Genomic DNA, 22,649 nt, shown 5'->3' with positions numbered 1-22,649 from the left:
TGACAGTAAACACCAGTTGCAAAATGTCGTCCAAAGTTGAAGTATTGGAGTTGTAAGTGCACCCATATAAACGTTGAAAGTGAGTTTTGCATGTGTTTTCAATGACCCCATCACATCCTAATCATTAGCTGAACACTCGACTGTTGAAACAACGATTGCCTTTGCAAGCATCTACAAGCAAACTCTTCACGTACACGGTCTGTGCATCATCAAATTCAGCACACTAGGTTTTTCCCACTTGCCTTACATGCTTCAAACAGATTGCAATTGCTTATGTTCTAGGAAGAGGGGGGCAGATCTCGTTTTGAGTGCTTTAGATTGACACCCATCCAAAGAGGTCGTCCGTGCTGATGAGGTGTTAAAAAAGATCATTTACAAATTTCCCGCAACGGAAAATTTCAAATGCTCAATTGGCTACTTGCACCATTAACCATCGAGTCCCACTCAAATCACTGCACCAATCATATTCAGCCGGTGGCAGCGAGTGATGTAATACACTGTGGGAAGGAAATCGCAAAACTGACGACATTCAGTTCTGTTCATATAGGTGCCGCGACGAAACACCTCGCGGGAAAGTACCCTTAGGCAGTTCAGTCTGATCACGTCCTGAGTATTGCTTTGCGAAATGTTAAAAACTTCCAGAACAGTAGAACGAAAGTATTGAAAGACACAAAGCTTTAGTTTCCAGATTGTGGTAAACGGACGTGAGATGTCTGGCATGCAATAAACGGGTGAGTTAAAAGTTCCAACGTCTAACATAAACAAATTGCAGGTTTTCGGGAAAGGGCACACCACCATCAAAATATAGATCAAACTCACAACATCTGCATGTACCTCTTGAAAGACTGGCTAGAAGAGGGTAAAACGCTTTTAGATTTCTCAGGACGAGTCACTACTGATCAAATGAACCGTACAAAAGTGATTTAAACATGAAACAGCCTAATTGCCTATAGCTGCAAGACCCAGTACTGATACACCGGCATTATTATAGTCAACAAACTTGCTATGAATCAAGCCCCACTCAGTGGCTTTAACAGTTCATTACGTGAAAGTTATAAGCTACTACACCTTTACAAATACAAGTCATGGAGCTTTCTGTGCTTGCTCTCAAAAATCAATTGGAGTATAACCTAAAGTCTCAAGAGGCAGATGAAGCTTAAGCAATTCCAGCAGGCTCTCGATCTTTTAGTGCACTTTGGATGGGCTGTGCATTTTGGGGCCGTGTCCTTTCAAGCAGCCGAGTGTCTACAACAGCTTCAAGGCTACCAGCCAATGTCTCTGCCAGCTTCTCCTCCTCCATTGCTTTTAAAAGATCCCGAGGAGGAACTGAATAGGATCCAGAAAAGCAAGCATCACAGAAGGTTGGAGCCTCGTCTCCAAGCATTGCCCTCAACCTTTCAAGTGGTAAAAATGCTAAAGAATCAGCTCCTATGAACTGTCTTGTTTCCTCTATACTCATCTTGTATGAAATAAGCTCCTCTGTAGATGGTGTATCAACACCATAGTAGCAAGAACCGATGATGGGTGGACTGGCTATTCGCATGTGCACTTCTGACGCTCCTGCATCCTTAATCAATCTAACTATTTTAGAGGAGGTCGTACCCCTTACAATTGAGTCATCCACAACAACCACCCTCTTCCCTTTCAGAACTGCCTCCACCGGAGCAAGCTTCAGCTTGACCCCAAAATCACGGATCTTTTGAGAAGGCTCAATAAATGTGCGTCCCACATAATGAGACCTGATCAGCCCTTGCTGGAAGGGAACCTTCAGCTTTGCTGCATACCCCAAAGCAGCAACTACACCCGAATCAGGCACTGCAATCACAACATCACAATCAACAGGTGCCTCCTCTGCAAGAATTTCCCCAAAAGTATATCGAGATTGATACACAGATCTGCCAAAAACAATTGAATTGGGCATCGAGAAGTATATATGCTCAAAAACGCAGGCCTGACGAGGCCTTCTTGTCAGCAGATAGGAGCAGCTTACGCCTTCTTTGTCAACAATGACTACCTCACCAGGCTCTACTTCCCTAATATATTCTGCTTCAATAAGATCAAGAGCACAAGTCTCAGAGGCAAAAACAATAGCACCATTTTGCCGCCTCCCCAAAACAAGAGGGCGAAAACCATGAGGATCCCGCACAGCAACAAGCTTTTCTTCAGATAAGAAGACAAGAGAGTAAGCCCCTTCTATTTGCTCACAGGCGTTAACAATCCTGGAAACCAATTGCTCATCTTTAGAAGTGGCAATAAGGTGGAGAAACACCTCTGTGTCCGACGAAGTGTTGAAGATAGATCCCTGCTCTTCCAATTCTGCACGAAGATGCTTATAGTTAACAAGGTTACCATTGTGTGCTATAGCAAGGGTTCCAAAGCGGCAGCTGGCAACAAAAGGTTGCACATTTTTTAACACAGATCCCCCAGCTGTAGCATAGCGGACATGCCCAATAGCAGACGTCCCAGGAAGCCTTTCAAGTTTGCTGTTGTCAAAAACCTCTGCTACAAGGCCAAGTCCAGTCACACACCGCAAGGTGCTATTGTCTGAGGTGACAATACCTGCGCCTTCCTGTCCTCTGTGCTGCAAGGCATGAAGTGAAAGGTAGCAAAGCCTGCTTGCTTCACTGTCACCAAATATGCCGACCACGCCACACTCCTCTCTGACAACATCGCCGGAGGCAACATCATAATTACCGACTTCCTCATCTCCTCTTGGTGCAGCGCCCTCGGCAATACTTGCTATGCGGGCTTCGGAGGACTTGGCGACCTGTCCAGCCACACAATGGTTCAATTCTGCCCCAAACACGAAGCGGCTCAGGTTTCTGGAGCTGGACCTACTGTTACCTTCGGCAGAGGCAATCGTGTGGGGGGTGAAGCAATACCTGGAGCTTGGGCAACAACGGAAGGACAATGTGGGAAGGTCACCGGCGTCAGGTAGGCGAGAAGCGGCAAGCTTCTGGCCTGATAAGCTTAGCAACTGACGGCGGCAGAACGACGACGAGGCAGCAGCTGCAGCTTCCATGGCCAGTCTCAGGAAGCCGCCTGAGAGAGGAAGGGGAAGCAAGGAGGTGCAAAACCCTAGCTGTAGCAAGGGAAAAAAAGGGGCGCAGGGGTGGGGGGGGCAACCTAACAGGCAAGGCAGGAAGGGAAGAAAGGCAGCGAGACAATGAGGGCTTGTCCTTCGGGGGCCGCCTGTGTAAATCTGGCATAACCCACGCTTTCTTTATATAGTTCAGCTGAAAATCCGAGCTTTTGCGTTTGGTTGCTGCTTTTTATTTTATTATTAAGTATTTCATAAGAAATTAGAATGTTTCAAACAACCCAAGGTGGCGCAGGCGGCAGGAGCCACCCAAAAATATGGTCAGCAGTTTAATATTATATATAAAATACTATGAGCAGCACTAAGGCTATAATATTATGACCAGCCTCAAGGCTAAGAGCATTGTCACGCCTAGGTTGTGAGCTTGACATGGCCAAGACTCACAAAGTTACATAGCCAAACACCTAAGATGTTGATTATCAATCAAATGGTCTACAATTGGGAGATGCTACCATACTCTCTTTTTTTCCCTGCTGCCTTCGTACGCCATTTTCGCACCAAACACACATGCACCTCTCCTCTCTACCATGTAACATCGATGCTCCTCTCTCTCTCTCTCTCTCTCTCTCTCTCTCTCTCTCTCTCTCTCTCTCTCCAAATAATGACACACAATGGTGTCACTAAAGATAACCCATCATAGCAAGGCACTATACTCTCTTTTTTTCCCTGCTGCCTTCGTACGCCATTTTTGCAGCAAACACACATGCACCTCTCCTCTCTACCATGTAACATCGATGCTCCTCTCTCTCTCTCTCTCTCTCTCTCTCTCTCTCTCTCTCTCTCTCTCTCCAAAGAATGACACACAATGGTGTCACTAAAGATAACCCATCATAGCAAGGCACTATAAAGTGGCACACTAATTTGTGTGTGTGTGTGTGTGTGTGTGTGTGTGTGTGTGTGTGTGTAATTTGTGCTACTACAAAGTGGCATGCACTCTCATCTATATCTTTTGTATACCCATGCATGCATGTATGTATGTAGATATAACATACACATTGAGTGAGCAAGAGATGAGTGTGAAGCGTATAAGAGAGGTGTCACATGATGCAAGCTTTGCAAATAAATTGCAAGCAAAGCAAACGCAACTCATTGTTGTATTTAGAGTTCATGTCACATCTAGGGTTTTATTGAGGTGAGAGATTGTGTAAAAGAACACATCCACCAAGTGTGTGCACTCACACAAAGTACAATACTTGTATGAAAGGGTGCCACCTATATCCAATGTTTGCACATTGTTACGCATGAAAAAGTGAGTTCATGTAACACGAAGCACACCCCCTTGATTTTTGTGAGTTGCTTTTGTTTGCTCACAAAAAATGCAAAATGAGCAAGGCATAGCCTTGTGAGCTCCACAACAATGCCAACTAGGTAAAGCGTTGATGGGCAAGCAACTAGTATTTCTTATGAGTGAAACCAAATATTGTACCACCTTGCTTGTAAGATAAAGGGCCCATTATTTGAATAAACAAGGGGTTAATCAAGTGTTTATGAAACTTCTTTGCTAGAGTAAAAATCACATTTCACTTTACTCACTATAAATTGTTATTTGGGTTAGCAATGTCATTCAAATACCTATTCTACTATTCACACTTCATTGTCTATGCCTCTTTTGGACAATCCCTCATCAACTTATAGTTCAATTGTCTAGAGAAAACATATAAGTTGATGATTTGAGAGCTTAGGGCTAGGCCATGCAAAGGCAACCATCTCACACCGTACTTGGTAAATATTATCGACAACCCTAAGGTAAGATTAGGAGAAAACTACTCCTCATTGTTCATCGACCAACAACATGTATCTCTCTTTTTGACCAATCGAGCTACTATTGTCCTCCCATCTTTGCAAAGACTTTGTCCAAAATGGTTAGAATGAGGGATTGGAGTTGATTGAGAAGTGATGGTTCCGACTCTTTCCTTTTGCTAGCATGCATGGTGCAACATAAACTTTAATATGAAAATGTTGAACACACACAAAGCCCCTTTGTCCATGAAGCAAGTTGAGGAAGGATTGAATATGCACAACCACATATCTTACTACTATATTATTTTAGCTATAGGTTCGGAAAGCCCAGAACCTACCCCCTTTTCCAAACCTCCATTTTTCAATCAAAAACCCTTCTCCTCCTCTCTTTCTCACTTGCAATATCTCATTCTCTCTTCCCCTTCCCTTTTTTCATTAAATCCTTCCCTCCCCCCCCCTCTCACCTCCCTTTTTTAAATTAAAACCCCTTCCCCTCTCTCTCACTTATAATCTCTCTCTTTCTTTTCCCCATCCCCTTTTTAATTAAATTCTTCCCCCCTCCCCCTTTCTCTCTCTCATGTGTAAGGCCTAGGTTCTCTCTCTCTCTCTCTCTCTCTCTCTCTCTCTCTCTCTCTCACAATTAAATCAAACCTCTTTAAATCAAAATTTTCTCTCTCTCTTTCTCTCTCTCTCTCTCTCAATTAGATTAAACTTTTTAATTTAAATTTTTTAATTAAATATTTTAAAATATTTTTTTAATTTAAAATTTTTCGAACATACTTTTTCACATATTTTGAAAAGGAGATAGAATAAAAGAGAGAGAGAGAGAGAGAGAGAGAGAGAGAGAGAGAAAGAGAGAAGAAGAAGAAGAAAAAGGATGAAAAGAAGAAGACGGAGAGAGAAGGGGGAGAAAGAGGAAAGAGAATAGTCTTTTTTAATTAAACATTTTTCTTCTCCCCCTCCCCCCTCTCTCTCATGCGTAGGGCCTAGGTTTTCTCTCTCTCTCGCTCTCTCTCTCTCTCTTTGTTAAATTAAACTTTTTAATGTAAATGTTTTGTTTAATTAAAATAAGGAGAGAGAGAGAGAGAGAGAGAGAGAGAAAGAAAGAGCAAAAAAAAAAAGAAGAGAGGGAGGGAGAGAGAGAGGGGGGAACAGAGAGAAAGAGAATTATAGAGAGATAAAATATAAAATTTAAGAGAGAGAGAGAGAGGAAAAGAAAAAAGGAAAAGAGAGGAGAGAGGGTGAGAGAGACAGACAGAATAAAATGAGAGAGAAAATAAGAAGAAGAGAAAGAAATTGAACACAATGAGAGAATTATAGAGAGAGAAAAAATAAAATTTAAAAGAAAAAAGAGAATTATAGAGAGAGAAAATATAAAATTTAAGAGAGAGAGAGTGTGTGTGTGTGTGTGAAGAAAAGAAAAAAGAAAAAGAGAGGGGAGAGGGGGAGAGAGATAGAGATAAGAAAATGAGAGAGAGAAAATTAAAAGAAGAATTATAGAGAAAGAATTTGAACAAAGAGAGAGAATTATAGTGAAAGGAAAGATAAAATTTAAAAGAAAATAAAAAAGAGAAACTTTCTTTTTAATTAAAATAAGGAGAGAGAGAGAGAGAGAGAGAGAAAGAAATATACAAAGAGCAAAAAAGAAAGACGAGGAGAGGGAGGGAGAGAGAGGGGGAATAGAGAGAAAGAGAATTATAGAGAGAGGAAATATAAAATTTAAGAGAGAGAGAGAGAGAGAGAGAGAGAGAAAGGAAAAGAGAGGAGAGAGGGGGAATAGAGACAGAGGGAAGAAAATGAGAGAGAGAAAATAAGAAGAAGAAGAAGAGAGAGAATTTGAACACATGGAGAATTATAGAGAGAGGAAAGATAAAATTTAAAATTAGAAAAATTTATAGAGAGAAGAAAAAAAAAGAAAAAAGATGAGAGAGAAGGAAAGGAGAGGAGAGGGGAGAGAGAGAGAGAGAGAGAGAAGAAGAATAAGAAGAAGAAAGAGGAAAAGAGGAAGAGAGATGGGGAAAATGAGAAAAGAGAAAAAAAATTTAATTTATATATTTTTTGAGAGAGAGAGGAAGGGAGAGAGGAGAGAGAAAGAGAGAGAGAGAGAAGATAAAATTTAAAAGAGAGAGAAAGAGAGAAGAAAAAGATAAAATTTAAAAGGGAGAGAATAAAAAAAAGGAAAATTAGGAGAAAGGGGAGAAGAAGAAAAGGGGGGCAGAGAGAGAGAGAGAGAGAGAGGAGAAGAAGAGAGAGAATATAAACATAAAGAGAATTATATATAGGAAAAAGATAAAGTTTGCATACTTTAAGAGAGACTTGGGGGGAGGAAGTGAAAGAAGAAGAAGAAGAAGAAAAAGAGAGAGAGAACATGTAGAGAGAATTATAGAGAAAGAAAAGATAAAATTTAAAAAGAGAGAGAATAAAAAATAGAGGAGAAAGAGAGAATGAAAAGAGAGGAGAGAGAAAGAGAGAGAAGAAAAGGAGAGAGAGAGAGAGAGAGAAAAGAAATTTTAAAAAGAGAATGATGAGAGAGAGAGAGAGAGAAGAAGAAAAAAAAGGAAAAAAGAGGAGAGTGAGAGAGAAGGAAAACAAAGGAGAGAGGGGGAGAATAAAAGGAGAGAGAGAGAGAGAAGAAAAGCGGGGAGAGAAAAGAGAGAGAGAGAGAGAAAAAAAATTAGACATAGGGAATTTAGGGGAGAGAGAGAGAGAGAGGAAAAAGAGGAGAGAGAAAGATGAGAAATGATTTGTTGAACGAAGTTGCCATGCTAACTTCGCTTGCCGCTTCGAGGTAGCAAAGTGTCCTAGCTAGTAAATACTATTGCACATTTTTAAACAAAATTTGAGGAAGGATTTGACTTAGTTTACACTTCTACAAAAGTCTCTTTATCCTCCCTTTTACTCAATGAAAAATTTGAATGCAAAGTATCTTCTCAACATAAAAGAAAATGACAAGAGAAGGCAATGGTTCATTTCCATTGGCTCAAATTCAATATCGACATAGTACTACCCCACATCATTGATAAAGTCCAATTAGAGGGTGCTAGCAATTCAATAAAGGTTCAAATGAAAGGGGCAAGGGTGCTTTAAAGTAGCATACAATGTGTGGACGACCATGCATTCTTTTTCCAACTCCCTACTGGTATGTGGACAACCATACTCCCTTTTTCCAATTCCCTACTAGTGTGTGGACAACCATACTCCCTTTTGCCAACTCCTACAGGTCTGTGGACAACCATAATCCTTTTGTTGACTCCCAACTAATGTGTGGACAAATATATACCTTTTGTCAAACTCAATCTACCACCCTATTCAAATCAAGAAACTTTGAGAAGAGGTATGGATTAGATTCTATACACCTGCCTTATCACCCTAACACAATTCTCCAACCCCCCATATCTTCTTGGAAGTCACTCCTACCCACACTTTATTCTTTTAGTCATGGCCCATCTCAATAGTGGTTAGCTTTTCTCTAAAGCCTTTTCACTCTTTCTTACACAATTGTCTTCATTATTGGATATGCTTTTTCACTTAAAACATTCCTTGTCCCTTTTGACCCCACCTCCAACCTCCCTTTTACACAATCAAAACTCTTGTATGGCATCACCCTACTATGCTAAACTCTTGTATGGCATCACCCTACTGTGCGACTCTCTAAGGATTTCTTCAAAGAAATCCTCTCATTCAAAGGTTGACTCTCCATGAGTAACATCTCTCTCAAAAATTCAACACCCCTCCTATAATTTCCACATATCCCGCGTTTCTCTAATGTGTTCCACGCATTGTCCTATAGACATGCAAAACATACATTGCCCTTTTTTTGTTATTTCCATGCTTGTGCTCATGTTCTTTGGTAGTGTTGAGCTTTACAAATTACAATTGAATGTCACTTCACAACATATAATGACCCTAGGACAAAGTAGATGATTCATGGACCGCTTTTTTCATTCCATCACTTCAAGAAGATATGAGCATTATGTTGTTAATAAAGCCATTGAACTTATAGTTATGTGGGATAGGCCAATACATGTGGTTAACCCTTTGGACCACTTTTTTCATTCCATCACTTTAAGATGATTTGAGCATTATGTTGTTAATAAAGCCATTGAACTTATAGTTATGTGGGATAGACCAATACACATGGTTAAGCGTTTGGATCTCTAAACATGAAAACAATCAATGTAAAGAGCAAAACACTTTCAACATAGAATGAGGGGGATTGTGATCTTGTTTACATCTTCCCCTTACTTCATGACATTAGGCAAAGCAATCAATCCCTTCAAACCTTCCTACGCATCTTACTGCTTCTTTATATCTCCACTTTAGATAGCAAGCTCTACAATATTGAAGTGAATGAATCCCAACATCTCAACTATTTGAGTAGTTGCACATTGCATGAGCATGTATGTATCTAACTACCACAAGTAATAGATGTTATGCAAGCACACATATCATCCTTGATTTTGTTATAGCTTTTTTACAAGTATACTCTCAACCACCAACATTCTTATGAGCTCAACCAAAGATTTTATTACCTTTACTTGTAAGATAAATGGCTTATTAATTTGATAGTGAGATGTCAATTGATAGTTTGTGCAACTTCTAGCTAGATAGTAAAAATAATCATTTTTCACTTTATAACAGTCACGCAAATTGTCATTTGGGCTAGCAATGTTATGCAATGACCTATTTTACACATCATTCTTCATTCTTTATGCCTCTTTGGGACATTCTCTTGTCAACTTGCGATACATCTATTGAAATAAAACATATGATAAGCTGATGATTTGAAGGCTTAGGGCTAGGCCATGCAAGGGCATCCATATTGCATCCGACTAGGTGGCCCTAGTTGAGAGGAAAAAATTTGAGATAAAGAGAAGATGCTGCTCATTGTACATCAACCAACTACATGCGTACTTTTGTTATGGACCAATCTAGTTACACTCAAACCCCTCATTCTTGGACTTGCTAAAATGGCTTCATTGAGGGGTTGGAGCTAACAAGCCAAGAAAAGGGAGAAGCAGTGCTCACAATTTCCTTAATATAATAGGTGCATGGTGCAACTTGCCCTTAATGCAAAAATGCCAAACACAGAGCCCCACTTATTCATAAGCATGCTTAGGGAGGCTTGACTTCTTTTATACATTTACTTAATATTTATGTAAAAAATAGTTCAAAGTTGAAAATATCATGATTCCATGGGGAGTTCATGCTCAAGAAAACCTACATATTATGTGCTTTCAAAAAATTCTAAAAAGTATCATTTTTTGTGATTTTGAGCTCAGATCAATTAAATAACCCTTTTACTTTAGAAGTTTATAGGGTTTTCTAAAAAGCGTCTTAAAAATCCCCTTATGTAAATATATTTTTGTAATTTATTCTCAAATTGGTGGTTTAATAAATTCCTCATGTTGAACTCTCACAGTATACTTAGGGCTTGGTCACACCGAATGATAGTGGGGGGAGGGGAACCCCATTGTCCCTCTACCACATAGTTGCCCCCTATGCTAGTGGGGGGGGGGGGGGGGGGGGGGTTCTTACCCCTAAGTAGCCGTATAAAGCCTGACAAAATGTGGGGTTTAACATAGCACTACAAAGGTTAATGAGCAACATTGATCCGTATTGGTTGGCTGAAAAGTTGTTGCATTCATTCGCCAATCAAAAGGAATAGTTGGGCAACATTTTTTTTCCTTTGCATTGACACAAACATAAGTGGCATCCCAATGTGACCATGAGTTTCTAGAGAAGAATGGAAAACCCAAGTAGATCGATTAGCACTAGGTGTGACATGGCTCTTAGATATTTCTAGGTGATCTCCGTGAGCATGATTCCCATTTCAATGTATAATGCCATATTTTTCATGAAAACCATGATAAAGATAAGTCACAAACATTGGGCACAAAAAATGCCATATTTTCCAGTGAAAACCATAATAAAGTTAAGTCACAGATATTGAACACAAATAAAAACTACAAATATTTAATAACATAAAGTAAATGCATATTGAGTCTCATTACTAAGGAGGGTAGTTGTTTTTCCTCCCCTATGCATAGTTTGTAATATCCTACATGCTAACATTCAACTAATAATGAACCCATTAAAATGGTTAGTTAGAAATTAACTACTTTCTTGTGTTACTTCACCCCTAGCATGATTGCTAACAATGAATTAGGTAAAATAGGTGGTTAGACCATCAACTACTCGCTCTCTCAATTCACCCCCAATATGAACACATGGGGATTTGAGGGTCAACTATTCAAGGTGCACATCATAGTGCGGACTTAGCCTTATTCATGGAATTGACACCCTTGTGCTACTCAAGATTATAGCCTCCTCCACCTAAATTATATGTGTGAGCGGTTTTCCGCCTCATAGGTGGAGGACATTGATAATATGTGCTAGTGCCCCTAAGAGTTAATTATAATTCCGTGTTGTAGTAGTTCTTTTTACACAGTAAATTTACTCTTTTTCAATGCATATATTCATAATTACCTTAACGAGTCATAAGCATTTATATGCAAGTTTCCCAATGTCCAATTAACAAATCACCGTAGAAACCAAATAAGTTGATAAAGTGTGTGAAAGGTACCTATTATTTCATGCCATTCTTCTTGCACCTTGTCTTGTTGATTAGTGATGCATCTTATTTTTCCCTTTTTTCTTTTGGCAAGATAACGAGTGCTAGTCACATGAATATGGTGTCTTATATTCACAATTTTTTTTTGATAAAGCTACAAAATCCATTTTGTTCTTTAAGCATTTGATAAATTAACTCATTTCCTTAAAATTTAGCCATAGTTGACTCACAAACCAAACTCTTAGTGATAAAATGACATTCTATGCTATCTCAAAAATAACCAACAATACTACAATGTGATTTTTTTCTATGAAAATATAGCATGGAGTTTAGTCATTTTTAAACTCTCTAGAGCATGGATTTCAATCTCAATGCCTATAAGCAACCCACTCTTTCATCACACTTATTCAAATTTTCACACCCCGCATCCACAATTATAAAGAATTAGAAATGGATTAAGTTTACTACTTCATTCCAATAATTTATTTTAAACCATACTTGTAATAGGTTAGTGACCAATAGAGGTTAACACTATTCAAATCTCTCATATCAAATTATTGAGCATTCATTCATACATCAAGCAATTCTAAAAAAATCCTCAAGTACTCGGAAGGAAAGTACAAGTGAGCTAGATTAGCATATGTATAAGACTTACAAGAGTAATGAAGGACTCAATTAATATTTAACTAATCAAACATTTATTACAAGAGAGGAGACTTAAGAGACTAGTAAGTAAGGACTCAACTAATATTTAATTGATCGAAACTTTACTCATTGGAGAGGGAGACTTCAACGATAGAGAGGGCTTCCTGAATCAATGACCATAATATGCGTGAAGGATATCACTAGATTGAGCTCAAAATGCCTAAATTGATAGTTCATCTACAATAACTTATTTTTAGAAATAAGATGATCTAAAATGGCATCTACTAGCCAAAAGAAAAGACACACTTTAGTGAAAGAGCTAAGAGTGCAAAGTCGTCCCCATAAGGTCCACCTAGAAGCAATCACCCTTGAAGGGCCCTTGAAATAGTGTGTAATAGCTCGTTGTTCAAATGCCCTTGCACTAAAGATAAATGAGATAGAGGAGATTATTTACCATTTGAGCATTGGATGTAAGAGTTCACATAGTTATTTTCTAATTTTCTACTCCGATTCAAATTTAATATATTTTTCTTGTCTTTGATAGTTAAAATGTAATTTAAAAAAATTTTAAAAGTTGATTTTGACATCACACATATTCTTTAAGCTCCTACAATACACAATCTCCAACATAGATAGAATCCTTCATTAAAATGAGAAAAACCCATCAATATTTATTTATGAATAATTAAAATAGAAGAAGCTAATAGGCTTCTAACTTAAGTGGTTTGAGTGTGTGGGTGTGTACATGGGTGAGTGGGTTCAAACCTTAGGTACACCCTTGAGGCATCTTTCAAATTTCAAGTGTTTCTTAGATAAAATAAAATAAAAGATAGAAATTCTAATGAATGTTAGTTAATAGTACCCTAGAAACCTAGCAAACTCTAGTGATGGTTGGAATCAAGAAACATAGACACTCAAAAAGGGAAAATTCCAATCAAAGAATCTTGTAAGCTATGTTGGCCTACATTTTGAAGGTCTCTTGGAATAATGTTCCTACCCTTTTCTTCTTCTTTTTGACTCCTAGATTTTTAGATGTTGTAGAAACCATGTTACATTTGGGGAATAAACGAAAGGCTTCAATCAACACGTCTTTTATGTGTTGCTATGAAAAAGTGAAATGATATCCAAGCCCTTTTTATTAGTAGTCTACAACTACATTATGGCAATTAGTAGTAGCATTTGCTCTCGATTCCCTCATCTTTAGGTTAGGACTATATGTGTTAAAATCTATATATATAGATTTTTTGTAACAGGACTCAAACTTTTGCATTTTTAACAAAGTGTACTAAATTTTTGCGCATTAGTGACCTACTTAAAGCTTTAGGTATGGTTACCCGCAAGGGAATGATTACTCCATCTAAAGTTAACTTGAAGCTTTTGAAATAAAATGTATTTGCATTGGTTAATAATTTGCTTTTCAAAATTGTTGTGGAAGGCCTTCTTTATTTGTATAATACATACCTAGATATAAGTGAAGCTACAGGTGCTTCAAGCAGGTTCTCAAATGAGCCAAATTAAAGCCATTGGAGGAAAGCACATTCTAAGGTACATTCCAGGTCCTTCGAAGCCATACCAAGGTGTGTTGTAAGGTACATTGTGTTCTAAGGTTCTCAAATGAGCCAAAAGAAAGCCATTGCAAGAAATGAAAGTGTGTTCGAAGGTACTTTGGAGTATGGAATCTCATACATTGGAGGGGGTGAGAGCACTTTGGTTGGTTATTGTGACTCAGATTGGGCAAGAGACATAGAAGGATATGAATTATTATGGTGTGACAACTCACATTTTAACTAACCAAAATGTTAGAGACAAAGTTGTAAAGCACCATTGCAAACCCCCATAAAGTCTTAGAACCTATATTGACTATGATCATAACTTAATACATTACTAGTGTTCCGCGCGCGCTTCCCATGCACGGAATGCTAGGCCGCTTCGTGGCAGCTTTGCTGCCTCGAAGCGGTGAGCGAAGTTGCCGTGCGATACAACTTCGCTCAACAATCCATTACACATCTTTCTCTCTCCTCTTTTTCCTCTCTATTTCTAAATTTTTAATTTACTCTCTCTCTCTCTCTCTCTCTCTCCCCCCCCAAATTCCCCATGTCTAATTCTCTCTCTCTCTCTCTCTCAACCTTTTATTTTAGTTTTTTTTCTCCTCTCTTGGTTCTTTCTCTCTCCTTTTTTTCTCTCCCTGCTTTTCTTCTCTCTCTCTCTCTTCTTTTATTCTCCCCCTCTCTCTTGTCTTTTCCTTCTCTCTCCCTCTTCTTTTTTTCTTTTTTTTCTTCTTCTTCTCCCTCTCTCTCTCTCTCTCTCCATTCTCTTTTTAAAATTTTTCTTTTCTCTCTCTCTCTCTCTCCTCTCTCCTCTCTCCTCTCTCTTTTCCTTTTTTCTTTTCCTCTCTCTCTCTCTCTTAAATTTTATATTTTCTCTCTCTATAATTCTCTCTCTCTCTTCCCCCTCTCCCTCCTTCCCTCTCATCTTCTTTCTTTTTTGCTCTTTGTATATTTCTCTCTCCTTATTTTAATTAAAAAAGTTTAATCTAACATAGAGAGAGAGAGAGAGAGAGAGAAAACCTAGGCCCTACACATGAGAGAGAGGGGGGAGGGGGAGAAGAAAAATGTTTAATTAAAAAAAGATTATTCTCTTTCCTCTTTTCCCCCTCCTCTTTACGTCCTTTTCTTTTTATCCTTCTTCTCTGAGAGAGAGAGAGAGAGAGAGAGAGAGAGAGAGAGAGAGAGAGAGAGAGAGAGAGAGAGAGAGAGAGAGAGAGAGAGAGAGAGAGAGAGAGAGAGAGAGAGAGAGAGAGAACCTAAGCTCTACACATGCAGGAGAGAGAGAGAGGGGGGAGGGCAGAGGAATTTAATTAAAAAGGGAAGTGGGGAAAAGAAAGAGAGAGAGGGGAGGGGGTTTTAATAAAAAAAGGGAGGGGGGAGGCTTTAATGAAAAAAAGGGGGGAAGAGAAAATGAGAGATTACACGTGAGAAAGAGGGGAGGGGAGGAGTTTTTGATTGAAAAAGGGAAGTTTCGAAAAGGGGTAGGTTCGGGAAGCCCTTTGGAGGTTCGCGGATTTCCTGAACCTGTAGCGAAAATAATATAGTAGTAAGATATAGAAAACTTCTAAAATCATAGATTTTAACACTACAACCTTTATTTTTGTTACTTTATATATCCAATCTAGGAACTTGATTTACCACCTGAGTTGTTAGTCATGGGTGAGCCATGCTAATGAGATCCTTTTTTCCCTATTAATGATAATATTTTTGTAGCCTTTCTCGTGCACATCAACCTTATAGCCTTAATTGTTGGCCTTGTTCCAATTTTAAATAATGCATATCACATCTTTTAGTATACTTAGTTATTTAGAACACAAGATTGAGTAGTTCCAATTCTTTTTGTGTGTGGTAATCTTCTATAAATGCAAAGTTTTTAAATAATATTCTAGAGTGCAACAAAATTTTAGGTTGCTCCTACAAAAAAGGTGTCCAAGTTGTAGTTAGATGTGAAGAGTGCACCATTATTTCCAAGAAATTAAAAAATCTAAGTCAATCCAAGGTTATGTAAAGTAATAGTAACATGGGGGGTGCAAGATTTTATTTTTGCGATTATCAATCCATCCTTTTATTATGATAAGTTCTCAACCTCCTCCCTTTCTAGGCTTGACAAAGTTTATGAAGTCCATCTATTTCTTTTGCAACAAAGAAATGCACATGGGGAAGAGATTTGAATAAAAAGAAGTGAAGAGTTTCAAGATATCATGTATAGGTTATGTAAATTCGGCATTGGCTTCATAGAACAAATATCTCATGATAGCTATACACTAGAATTGAACATAGAATTTGGCCCATAAGAGTTTAGTAAGAAGTTAGAACTAATTTTTGTCCTTATCGAAAAAGCATCTAACAGTTGGTGGGAAAGCTATCCAAAGTTTGGTTAGTTGGAATCCATTACATCCAAAATAATGGTGCTATGTATAGGTATAATGTTTAAGAGTATGTAGAAGGAAGACAACTCAAGTGATAAAACTTTGGCATTACACTTGTGAAGCTTTTAAATAAAATACCATTTAGCATCTGTGAAATCTTGTTTGTAGAATAAGGTGTATTGCTTATAGAGCATGTTATTTTCAAAAGTTGTGATTGATATTGATATATAGTTAGGAAAGCCAACTATAACGAGACTATTGAGCTCTTAAAGCCATGTGTGTTAGACCATTGTCAATTGCACATGGTTGTAGCAAAGTGTGCTAGACCATGCTTCAATGATGTTACATGAATGGACCTACCTTAGTGATTGGGTAATAGAGGTATTAGGCTACTATTTGTAAAGTATCATAGGTGAGGGGGTTGGTGATGGTGGTTTCTCTTCATTTTGTTGGTATGGCTTACTATTGTACCCAAATTTCAAAGCAAGAGTTCTTGATTAGTCATCTCAAAGATCATTTGTATGCAATTGCTAATATTTTGTATGCAAAGGCTAGAGTTTTCAAGCTAGTTGGAAAAAGCTTGTACTATTGAACTCATCTATTTAGAGATGTTATATTAAAAATGATATCATACCATTTTCACATTTAAAAAAAAGAAAGAGTTGTAACACTTCTTCCCTTCTTGAAAGGTTAGAATGACATGAACCCCATGCTTGTCCCTTTCCAAGCATGGTTTTCTCTAGCTCAATGAAAGCCACTTATTTCCACATGCATTATTCTTTAGGGAATAATAAGTGTCAAAGATGTGGAACCCCACATTTTCCTTATTTCTTTGTCTACAATTTATTTGGGATCATCAAACTCAACATGCTATAAAATAAATATAAGAAAAGTCTGGAGATGTTATACTATATAGTCAAAATTGACATAGAGAATATTGAACAATATCATTCTCTCTTCTTGTTTTCCATGTGAGCTTTTAAAATTCTCTATTTTCTAAGAAGGCAAAGGGGGACTAATCAGACTCTGCATACAGCCCTCAGTGTCATTGAGGGCACTAGATCAAGCTAATGATGATGACAACACTGGAGATGGAGGAAGATGGCAGAGTCTGAATGTGCATCTACCAAGGAAGAAGAAAGATGATATGCCAAGGGAGTGGGGAAGGCTATATATAGCCAACTACCCTTAAATCTAGCTAGCTTGCACCCTGGGCCCTAAAAATGGGTCGACCAACATTTAATGATGGTCCAACTACATTAAATGCAGTTGTAAATGTTGACATGGCAAGTAAAATCCCAACAAGGAACATTTTGCTATTGGTGGCTAAAGACTCTGGCCTAGACAGAACATGAAGAAATTATTGGTGCTTTCCATAACATCTTGTGTATATACATACGTAAAGAATAACTTTTGTATTTAGACATGTGGCACAAGAAGAGAGTTTCTAAAATAGGTGGAGAAGTAATATTTGAAAGGGGAAAAAGTAAAGTCATAAAGGGAAGCTTTTTTGGTTGAAAGTATTGGCACAAATGCTTAATGATGGAACATTGGATGGACTCTTATTCTTTCTAGAGGCCAATGCACATTGGCATGACAATCTCTCACACACTGTTAGCTCACATTCTAAACCCCAAGCCATTTAATCTCTCTTACAAGCAAGGAAACCAATGACTAAATAAGTTGTAATGGGCTAATCTTCTCATCTTTGCACACTGTAGTCTAAATGCTTTCAAAGATTCATTGGTGGCCTCATGATTTAGGTTGCACTTCTCAATCTGCTCCCATTACTAATTGTATTTGATCTATTCCACAAGTGCTTCATAAAAAAGAGGAAAAGTAGAGAAGAAGGATAAGTAGCACTCTCAACCTCACACTCCACCTTTCACCCTCCAAGCTATGAAAGAAGAAGAAAAAGAAGAGAAGAAAACAAAAAGAGAGAAGGGCTTCACTCTCCAAAGTCTTTCATTCACACTCTCACTCTCACTCTCTCGTGCTCACAATAGGGTGCACAAGAAGATAAGATGGAAGTAAGAAGAAGGGTTTCTCTGACAATTGCACACACAAGAATGAGCTCATTCATTTACTTTTTGGATTTAACACATTAGGGTTAGGGTCAGGGTTTCCTCGAACAAATTGGACACCCTACCCACTTTTAGGCTCTTGACTGGTGCTTTTTAATTTGTGTGTACATCTTAGGTCAATTGGACATTTTCTAACACAAGTGAATAGAAGTTTTGAGCTCACAACCTCGCATCCATTGTGGGCCTTTCTAACTAACTTTGGATGGATGTTACAAATTACAATTTATAACAGAGCAAGCTTGGCTCTTAAATAATATTAGAAAATAACAATACAATCATAAAATAGTTGGAATATATTATAGTTATACATTGCAAATGATAATGAGTAAATTAATGTAATGCAACTTAAAAAAATATCATTTATAAAATAAATTTGAAACTTGGACTTGCACGCTTCTGCTTTGACTTTGTGTCCTTCGTTGTTGAGGTTAAAATTATCCCCCCTTTAGATGAGTTTTTGTTCCTTGGAACTCAACATTTTATGTAGTATGCTTCAATTTGCACCATAGATATGGAATGCTTGGGATATCATGATGCTTTCCTTGGAGGAGGGTGGTATATGTTGACAAAGAGGTTGGAGGATACTTGGCAAGTGGTAAAGTTGTTGATGACATGGCTATTGAAGATCATGACATTATTGGTATACACTTGATTAAGGGTCCCTTTTTGTTGGATAAAACTTGAATAGGCATTGAATTTTAGGTTGTAGAAGATGGAAGATTCATTCTTGAGAGATAGGTGGTGGTTCATAATTCTTGGCAATTTTTACACTTGCAAATGAAAATTCACTTCCTAAGGGTGTGTTAATATTCTATTTTAGTGTACACAGCACACATTGTTGGTTTGGGAGATGGGTCAAACTCTAAGAAAGCCTGGAGTGTTATTCCACACCTAATGAGCAAAAGAGTGTGTATAGGTTATTGTATATTATTATGTGTGTGCACATGCTTATTAGGTTATTACATAGTTATAGAAGACAACTCCATTAGTTCTTCTTGTTGTTGTAGTTGATGGAGTAAGTGATCTTGGTGGATGAAGATGTGAGGATTTTCCTTATTGAGGAAATGGTGGAGAAGATCCTAGGGAGATGCCTTTAGTAGATTGGATAGAAGTGTTGAATCCAAGAAGGGTGATTTTTGAAGGACATTGTGTTGAAATAATATCTCTTTTTTAAATGCCTTTTTGCCATTCTTTCATGATTGATTTCATGGTGGGGTAGAGAGAGAGAGAGAGAGAGAGAGAGAGAGAGAGAGAGAGAGAGAGAGAGAGAGAGAGAGAGAGAGAGAGAGAGAGAGAGAGAGAGAGAGAGAGAGAGAGAGAGAGAGAGAGAGAGAGAGAGAGAGAGAGAGAGAGAGAGAGTGTGTGTGTGTGTGTGGTGTGTGACTTGGAGACAAGTTTGACTATAGGTGAGTTAAACTTCCTAGGCATATCCCCCTTAATGGGCCTTAAGTGAATGTGGGGAATTGGGAAAAAGGGCTACATGGTTAGAGATGGAGCCAACTAACCAAAGTCATAGTATGTACCTAAGGTGAGGATCCCTAGATGCACTGTGGTGCCTAGGGAGACAATTCTAACCATAGGTGAGTTGAACTCACTAGGTATGTCCCCCTTGATGGGCCATAAGTGAATGGGTGGAATTTGGAAAAAGGACTATAGGGTTAGAGATAGAGCATGCCAAACCAAAGTCACAAGATGTACCTAAGTTGAGGATCCCTAGATGGGCTCTAAGTGAATGTGGGGGACTTTGGAAAAAGAGCTATATGGTTCGAGCTGACTAAGGCATCAGATGTACCTAAGTTCAAGATCCCTAGATGTGATGTAGTGCTTGCAAATACTTATTTATTTATTGATTTCTTTCTTTCTTTGAATGAGCATATAGAATGCCATATAATGAGGCTTTCAACCTTTCAAAGTGTGAGTGGGAAATATTAGAATTTGGAAGGCTAACCAAGATTGTAATCTTGACTCTTAGTATTATTCTTGCGAAGAAGCACAATTACTTGCGAAGATTACAATTTTCAGAGGAGTAATTCACATATTCTTTTGAGGTATTGATGGATTTTGAGGTGGATATCAAGGTATGTTTTAAGGCCTCAATATTGATGGTTCTTGGTTATCTTTCAAGGTACTTGAGGCTCCTAAGTGTTCTTATATCTTCAATGTTTCTATGCTTTGGAGCTATTTTAAGGGATCTTTATCTTTTTTGAAGCCCTCTTAAGCTTCAGCTATTGTTACTTGTCACTTGCCTTATTTTGAAATCATTTCAAGAAACTCGAGGACATATGCAATTGATTCTAGTTCAAGAAATAGAAAATTTTAACCATGAATTGAGATTTCCACCACTTTACCTATACCATAATGCATAACAACTCATTCATACGTTCACACAAGAAAAGTTGCAATGCTTTTGAGCATTGTAGGGTTAAGTGCTCTTGTGGTACACAAAGTTGTTTAGAAATTAGATTTATTTATACACAAAAATGACAATGGGATTTTTATTTATAAAGTTAATGGATTATGGTACAATGTCACTCAACCTAGGAATAAGCTATTCGTAAAAGTTGTTATTGTATTGAAATGAGTATAGGAATCAAGAAATTGTGGTGTCATAAGCAATAATGATACACATTCCATGACATCTCCTTAGCTCATTCTTCTATCAACATGCAACTTTTACTTTAACTTTGTTTATAAGAAGGTGTTGTTGCTTTGGTTCTATTAGTCTCATATAGTTGCAAGCACTTGGAGTGAAGTGGGAGCTACATATATTTGGTTGGACATAAATATTTTGATAGTTCTTCTATACTCTACACAAGTCATCATTCAACAACCAATTTGGGCAATGAAAGTATGAATGGAGTACCATTCTCATTTAAACATTCTTGCTATCATATTTTAGTAGTGATACGTGTGAATGCACTCAGGTTCATTGGGGCTATTGTTTTCCTCTACAGGAGGTTTTTTTCCCTCGACCTTGTATATATGCCTATTCACTTTTAGGGCATATTTAGTCTTGCAAATCTTATTCGTTGATACTTCTCAACACACTTTGAGTTGTGTCCTCTCAAGCTTCGTCTTCTTCTCCAAGCTATGTGTGTGCATTCCTATATTCCTAAATCTAACGATTGATATTAGAATAGGCTTCAACCTCTTGGGCATAATCATCAACACCCTCCACTTGGCTTCCTCAAATTGGGATTGCACCTACCATTTTGTCCTTTTGTGTAGAAATTTTGACAACACTCAATTCTATAACTAAGAGCCCTTCATGTCTCCTTTATAACTAAGAGCCCTTCATGTCTCCTTTATATTGTGCTTCATAGCATTAATTAGTTTTGTGTATATTTTCCTCTATACATGCAAGTTTTGCATCAAGTAGAGTCAATGGCCATGGCTGGCAATAATGATGTGTATTCCATATGTTGGGTATTGAGGACAAGTTGGATGCAACAAATTATCTACTATTGGCTTATATATTGTGTCATGCATTGGTTGCAAATGGGGCTTCGGAACATCATACATGGAATTGAAAGACGTCCTAGTTTCAAAAGCTACAAGTGTTGCGAAAGCAATAGAAACAAGTACTGCTGAGGATGCTATAGGTTCCAGTTCTACTTCAGTTAATGTTAGAGCACCAATGATCACCACATACCCTTGAGGAGATTGGTTGGGATTACAAAGATATAGAGGCTTATGCTTTGATTGCAATGTTTGTCAAACATACCATAATCCCACATATTCCCTCGTGTAAGATAGCTAAGGATGTTTGGGATACTCTTGCATGTCTATATCAAGAAAGAAATGAGGCCCATATTGCTTACCTACATTAGTTAGAGAGGTTTGAAGAGAAGCAAAAGAGGGCATCTGATCATCATAGATATGTATTAGAGTTTGTAGAGGGTGATGTGCTATTGTTGCACTTGAAAATGTCAATGCTAAAAAAGATGAAAGGCAAAGAGCATTTGTATCCTAAGCTAAATATGCATTATTGTGTTAGAAAAGTTAAAGAATGTGGTGTATAGGATGCAATTGCCTCCACATTTGAAAATACATATGCATTTCATGTTAGCTTATTGAGGCCTTTCACAAGGATGTGCCATAAAATATATGTGGTGCACTCAGCCAAAGGATGGGAAGTTGGATGAGATTCTAGTACCTTAGCATATCTTGGCACATAAGAAAAGAAAGGTAAGAGGTAAATTTCCGAGGTACTTAGTGAATGTTTCAATATTATTCACCAATGGATGAAAAGTGGATGGAAGAGGGTAACTTGGTAGATCATCCTCAATTATTTGCAATTTACCTCAATGCATTTTAGCTTGAGCCGACTTTAGATTGGACTCTTTCAGTTTCAGTAGAGCAAGAGGTCTCGAGTATATCCTCATACTAAAGGGGGAGATAACACTTCCATTTCTCTAGTCATGGACAACTCATGTATAGTGGATCACGAATGTAATCAGTTCGCATCCAAGGTACCATTTGCTAGTAGTATTTCTACTATGAGATTACTATTCAATTTACTAGTCAATGTGGTCGATATGTAGATTTTTGTTTGACTATGATGTACTTATGCTTTGCCACTAGACTACT

At 37.9% G+C, this 22,649-nt stretch overlaps 1 pseudogene; it reads right to left on the bottom strand.

The window, feature by feature from the left end:
* Positions 1-1,006: 1,006 nt before the first annotated feature.
* On the bottom strand, positions 1,007-3,163 carry LOC148038094 (amidophosphoribosyltransferase, chloroplastic pseudogene; annotated as a pseudogene).
* Positions 3,164-22,649: the final 19,486 nt, after the last annotated feature.

This window comes from Lygodium microphyllum, chromosome 3, assembly GCF_053477565.2.
Source record: "Lygodium microphyllum isolate KBCC chromosome 3, Lygodium_microphyllum_v1.1.10, whole genome shotgun sequence".
NCBI classification, from domain to species: Eukaryota; Viridiplantae; Streptophyta; class Polypodiopsida; order Schizaeales; family Lygodiaceae; genus Lygodium; species Lygodium microphyllum.
Note: the sequence above shows the minus strand (reverse complement) of the source record. Positions and strands in the feature narration are given on the sequence as shown.